Raw genomic sequence first — 6,694 nt, forward strand, 5'->3', positions numbered from 1 at the left:
CCTGCCACAACGCCCGGCTGTTTTTTGGTTGCAGCCGTCATTGTTGTTTGGTGGGCCCGGGCTGGATTCGAACCTGCCACCTTGGGTGTATGTGGCTGGTGCCTTAGCCACTTGAGCCACAGGCGCCGAGCCGAGCCTTAGTTTTCTCATCTGTATGGTAAAATTAGTGTTGCTTTAACAGATGAAAGTGACTTGAGGAGGACATGTGTTTTTCTCATTTGCACTAGAGGAGTAAGGACATCTCTGTGACAGTGACATGTAGTATCTTTAATTGGGCAGTTCAGGTATGAGAGGCAATAAAGGTATTAAAGAACTAATGAAGCCAGGTGTGGTGGTATGGGCCAGTCCCAGCTACTGGGAATGCTGAGGGGGGAGGCTTTCTCGAGGCTGCAGTTCACTGTGATCAGATCTGTGTATAGTATAGCTACAGGACTCGTACTCCAGCCTGGGCAACATAATGAGACCCCATCTCTTAAAAGGAAAAAAAGAATGAATTAATGAAGTGAAAAGGGAAAATATAAAATTTACCCACGGTACCCCTTTTGGAGTATCACATAACTCATGAAGGAAGGGGAGTGGAAGGAATAGGACAGATATTTATTTGTGACAAATTTTTTAAGAAATTTGGTCTAAATGATGTCTAAGATTTGGAGAGGTGGAAGGGAGACCCTCTTGCCAGCTGGACCTTCCCAAGTCAACTGGACTTCAGTCCTGATCCAGGTCCAGGAGTGAACAGGCTCTGAGGCCTGTATACATGATTGTCTTGTTAGATGTTCCTGCCCCATAAGCCAAAGTATTTATTGCATCTCAAAGTGTAACACCTTCATGCTGTAGGTGTCCACCTTCCCAACAGGTATCTTGCAATCTGTTTGGTATCCCCTAATATTTCGTAGTAGCCATAGGTGAGGAAAAGGTGCTAAAGGATTTCATTGCTGACTATCTGAGTTCCAGGCTAAGGTATAGTAGCCTACTTCATCTGAGAGATGAAGAAACTGGAAAGGTGATAGGATTGGACAGAGAGGAGTAGAATAAGAACTCTATTCAGGGCTTGAAGTCATCTCAAGCCAAAGATAGATGTTTTATGCTTACCTTGTGAGAATCTGATGCCACTAAACTCCCTCACTGAACTTCTTTATAAGTGCAAAAAAAAAAAAAAAGGTGCCATTTGGACCCTCAGAGGGATAAGCCCAGGTCATATTTTTAGGGCTGATGAAGATTAAGGTCTTCGAATTCACCACCCAGCTGGGGCTGAGCTGAAGGGCAAGGGCCTAGTGCTCCAAAAGAAAAGGCTAAATTGGAAAATCACACTCTCATTTGGTGGTGAGGTGGTCAGAGGCAGACAGCCTAAGTCCTGGTGACTTGGGCTGGTGAGACTGCTGATTAGCACAATCCATCTTCAGTTGTTAAGATTGTCAGTAAGATGACCAAGTGAAATGATAGGAAGAAGGCAGTGTGAAAGGAAAATATTTGGGGGAGGGGGACACAGAGAGAGTTGGCTGGATTCTTCTCTCATGTTGCTTAAACTGGGCCTACAGATTAGAGAGAAATGTGATATGTAACGAAAGGCTTTGAATCTCACAAGGGAGCATAGTCATGATATAGAATATGCCTGCTAGGTGTTTTAGCTTGGTATTGAGTTCATGAAAGTGCTATTTTAGAGAACAATATAAATGACCTCAGAGCCACGTCATAATACCTACAATTTCGGCTAACACAGAAAATCTACTTGGTATATTCATTGGGAAGAGACAATGTGGATATGCAGGTAGTTGTGTTATACAGCCATGTTAACAAGATAATTCAATATTTGAACTCCTAATACTGTAAGGCATGATGTGTAAAGACCAGAAACTGTCCTCAAGAGACTTTCATAGTCTTACTGGAAGATTGTCAATGAATATTCAAGTAGTATCCTGTTTAGAATGCTGTTTGTTCTTCCCTCAGTGGCTCGAGGCTACTATTTTCTTACTCTGTCATTATTGTAAATATGACATTTCAACATAAGAGGCAGTAGAGAGGTGGCAAGGCAACAATTTAGGTTTTAAGTTTTATTGACCAAAGCAATAGAGAAGGCTGATTTAGGTGACATTTACTGTGAGGGGAAAATAAAAGTTCTAATGTCTTCTAGAACCTTCTAGAACTTAAAAAAGTGGCTTTCCTCTCTTCTCACTATTGCATTGACTAGTCTTAAAAAAAAAAAAAGAAAGAAAGTGGAGGTTGTAACTGGACATGGCAGCTCCTGCCTATAATCCTAGCATTCTGGAAGGCTGAAGCAGGGGGTTTGTTGAACTCAAGAGTTTGAGACCAGCCTGAGCAAGAGTGAGACCCCCATCTCTACAAAAATAAAAAAACTAGTGGGGTGCTGTGGCGGGCACCTGTAGTCCCAAGGTACTCTGGAGCCTGAGCAAGAGGATCTCTTGAGACCGAGAGTTTGAGGTTGCTGTGATCTATGATGAAGCCACAGCATTCCACCCAAGGAGACAGAGTAAGACCATCTCAAAAGAAAAATAAAAGAAATAAGAAAGTGGAGGTAGTGTGTGCTGTTAATTGACATTTACAGAAGTAATTAATAGAGTATATGAGCTTTTGAGTAATTAATAGAGTATATGAGCTTTTGTGTAACTATCAGGGATGGAGATTTAAATATCATTAAGAGAGCTACCATTTAAATTATGTTTTAATTTCTCTTTAATTCCACTCCTAAGTATGCACTTAGGAGTGGAATTGTCAGGTCATATGTCAACTGTGTTATTGTTGTTGTTTTAATTTTTATGTATTTATTTATTTTTGAGACAGAGTCTTAAGCTGTCGCCCTGGGTAGAGTGCTCTAGCGTCACAGCTCACAGCAACCTGAAACTCTTGGGCTTAAGAGATTCTCTTGACTCAGCCTCCCAAGTAGCTGGGACTACAGGCGTTTGCCACAGTGCCTGTCTATTTTTTTTGTTGTTGCACTTGATCTTAGCCAAAAGGCCGAAAAGCGATTTTTTTGTTGTTGCAGTTGTCATTATTTTAGCTGGTCTGGGCAGGTTTTGAACCTGCCAGCCTTGGTATATGTGGCTGGCGCCCTATGCAGTGAGCTATGGGTGCTGCCCAGCAACTCTATGTATAATTGTTTGAGGAACTGCCAGATATTTTTTCAAAGTGGTTGCACCATTTCACATTCCCACTACTAGTGTTGAGGGAGGGTGCTAATTTCTCTATATCTTCATCAATACTTACTGTTATCTTTTTTTTTTTTGAGACGGATTATTGCCCTGTTGCCCTGGCAGAATACAGTGGGGTCATCATAGCTCACTGTAACCTCAAACTTCTGGCCTCAAGCCTCCCGAGTTGATGGGGCTACAGGCGCCTACAATAATACCTGGTTAATTTTTCTGTTTTTACTAGAGATTGGGTCTCACTTTTGCTCAGACTGGTCTTGAACTCCTAAGCTTAAGTCATCCTCCTGCCTCAGCCTTCCAGAGTGCTAGGATTACAATCATGAACCACCACACTTGGCCCCTGACTTTTTTTTTTTTTTTTTTTTTTGAGACAGAGTCCCATTTTGTCATTCTCAATAGAGGGCCATGACATCACAGCTCACAGCAACCTCCAACTCTGGGGCTCAAGTGATTCTCTTGCCTCAGCCTCCCAAGTAGCTGGGACTGGCCCCTGACTTTTTCAAAAAACATTTTACGAGGCCAGGCTGTAGTCCCAGCTACTCAGGAGGCTGAGGCAAGAGGCAGGAAGATCCTTTGAGGCAAGAAGTGTGAGACCAGTATGGGCAACAGAGCAAAACTATCTTCTCAACAAAAAAATTCTTAAAAATGAGCCAGGTGTGGTGGTACATGCCTATGACCCTAGCTATTTGGGAGGCTGAGGTTGGAGGATTGCTTGAGCCCAGGAGTTCAGGGTTGTGATGAGCTATGATCATGTCACTATACTCCAGCCTGGGGTGCAGACTGAAACAATGTCTCAAAAAAAAAAAAAAAAAAAAGAGTAAAACATGACTAAGAGACACCCTTGGCCCTCTAACGTGTAAGCACACAATCAAGCTGCATAAGTCACCTATTATGGATGGTGATAAGTTTGTGTTCAAATCAAACCTTCTTAGCCAGGCATAGTGGTGCACTTGTGTAAGTCCTAGCTACTGGGGAAGCTAAGGTAGGTGGATCCCTCAAGCTCAGGAGTTTGAAACTGCAGTGATCTATGATGGCACCACTGTACTCTAGTATGGGAGACAGAGTACGATCCTGATTCTTCAAAAAACCCCAAACTCAAATCCTCAACAAAGTTAGTCTTAAGTATTTGGTGTTATAAATACTGCCTCTTGCATGATTCTTTTATAGCCCTGTATAATTGTTTTATTCAAAAGCTAAAGTTTATGTTTTTCTTCTCAATTCATTAGTTCTTCAATCGCTATACTCTATTTCAAAATAAATCAAATTTTCTGATCCAGTGTTGCATTTACCAGCACTGTATGCACACTGATTTTTACCAGTAAGTTACATCCCCACAGATGGTGTTTCTATTCCTGTAGCAGCCCCACCTACCCAGAGCCTAGGCCATCACTGGCCAAGCTGCCTTTATGCAAATTGGAAAAAGGTACTTATCCTCAAGATGTTTGATGCTACCTTCTGGAGCATTTGTCATAATAAATATGTGAGTTTTTAAAGTCTATGATATGGGCTCGGCGCCTGTGGCTCAAGCGGCTAAGGTGCCAGCCACATACACCTAAGGTGGCGGGTTCAAATCCCCAGCCCGGGCCCACCAAACAACAATGATGGCTGCAACCAAAAAATGACCAGGCATTGTGGCGGGCGCCTGTAGTCCCAGCTACTTGGGAGGCTGAGGCAGGAGACTCGCTTGAGCCCAGGAGTTGGAGGTTGCTGTGAGCGTGATGCCATGGCACTCTACCCAGGGGGATAGCTTGAGGCTCCGTCTCAAAAAAAAAAAATAGTCTATGATATGAAAGGTGCTCCATGTGGTTTCAAAGTCAAAAATCTGCAAACTGTATGCTGTATCTCTGGGACCCTACCATGGTCACTTGGTTTTCTTTTTTTCTGTTTTGCAGTTTTTGAACCCACCACCTCTGGCATATGGGGCCACCCTACCCCTTTGAGCCACAGGCTCTGCCCCATACATGGTTTTCTTGAAAAGAATGTATTTCTGGCTTCCTGTCCTTGTAGGGAGGGTTCAGGGTTACCTCACTATTTTCATAGTAAGCATCTGATTCTGCTTTCGGCCTCCTTCCTTGATGAGCATTCTTAGCAACAGACTCATATTCCTGCGTCAGTGGCTCTTATCTACACTTGTTCATGTCAATGACAAGTGACTTGTTTTATAAATTTGCAATATGAAGCTGGGCACAGTGGCTCATGCCTATAATCCCAGCACTCTGGAAGGCAAGGCTGGTCGATTGCTTAAGATTGTCCCCCGCCAGAATGCTAGGATTACAGGCTACATGTGTGGGCCACTGTACCAAGCCAGTTATTCTAATTATTATTATTATAATTATTTTAGAGACAGAGTCTCACTTTGTTGCCCTTGGTAGAGTGCTGTGGCATCACAGCTCACAGCAACCTCCAGCTCTCGGACTTAGGTGATTCTCTCGTCTCAGCCTCCCGAGTAGCTAGGACCACAGGCGCCCACCACAATGCCCAGCTATTTTTTTGTTGCAGTTTTGGTGGGGGCTGGGTTTGAACCTGCTACCCTTGATATATGGGGCCAGCACCCTACCCACTGAGCCACAGGCACCACCCAGTTATTCTAATTATTAAAAGACCTTTTGTTTCCTTAGTTCTTAGACGTTTCCCAAATATTACTGTAGTCCAGACTTCTATAAAAGTAGAATGTTATTGCTCTTGAGAGTACTAGATAGATAGTTGTATAACTAGAAATACTTATATCTTTTATTTTCAAAGTATCTTTCATTTAACAGAGTCCATCATTACTTAGTTTGTTTTTTTTTTTTTTGAAACAGAGTCTTACTATGTTGTCCTTGGTAGAGTGCTGTGGTGTCACAGCTCATAGCAACTTCAAACTCTTGGGCTTAAGTGATTCTTTTGCCTCAGCCTCCCAAGTAGCTGGGACTACAGGCACCCACCACAACGCCAGCTATTTTTCTGTTGTAGTTGTTATTGTTATTTGACAGGCCCAGGCTGGGTTTTAACCCACAAGCCTGGGCGTATGTGGCTGGCACCCTAGCTGCCCAGCTACAGGTGCCCAGGTAACATAGTTGCCTTTTAAAGAGTTTTCCTGGGTGGCACCTGTGGCTCAGTGGGTAGGGCGCTGGCCCCATATACTGAGTGTGGCAGGTTCGAACCTGGCCCCAGCCAAACTGCAACAAAAATAGCTGGGTGTTGTGGTGGGTGCTTGTAGTCCTGGCTACTCAGGAGGCTGAGGCAAGAGAATTGTCTAAGCCCTAGAGCTGGAGGTTGCTGTGAGCTGTGATGCCATTGTACTTTACTGAGGGCAACAAAGTGAGAATCTGTCTCTTAAAAATAAATAAATAAATAAATAAAAAATAAATAAAAAGTTTTCCTTAGCGCTGTCATAGTAGAGTGAATTGAAAGAATAAGGCAGCTCAGTGCCTGTGGCTCAAGTGGCTAAGGCGCCAGCCACATACACCTAAGGTGGCGGGTTTGAATTCAGCCCAGGCCCGCCAAATAACAATGACGGCTGAAACCAAAAAATAGCCGGGGATTGTGGCAGG

The 6,694-nt window shown here is 43.4% G+C and overlaps 1 protein-coding gene across 1 annotated transcript in view; it reads left to right on the forward strand.

Annotated features, from left to right (window-relative positions):
* PLIN2 (perilipin 2) overlaps nucleotides 1-6,694 on the forward strand; it is a gene marked incomplete at its 5' end in the record, with an annotated part of 19,806 nt that overhangs the window by 12,510 nt on the left and 602 nt on the right.

This window comes from Otolemur garnettii, unplaced genomic scaffold, assembly GCF_000181295.1.
Source record: "Otolemur garnettii isolate 467f Iridium unplaced genomic scaffold, OtoGar3 scaffold00006, whole genome shotgun sequence".
NCBI classification, from domain to species: Eukaryota; Metazoa; Chordata; class Mammalia; order Primates; family Galagidae; genus Otolemur; species Otolemur garnettii.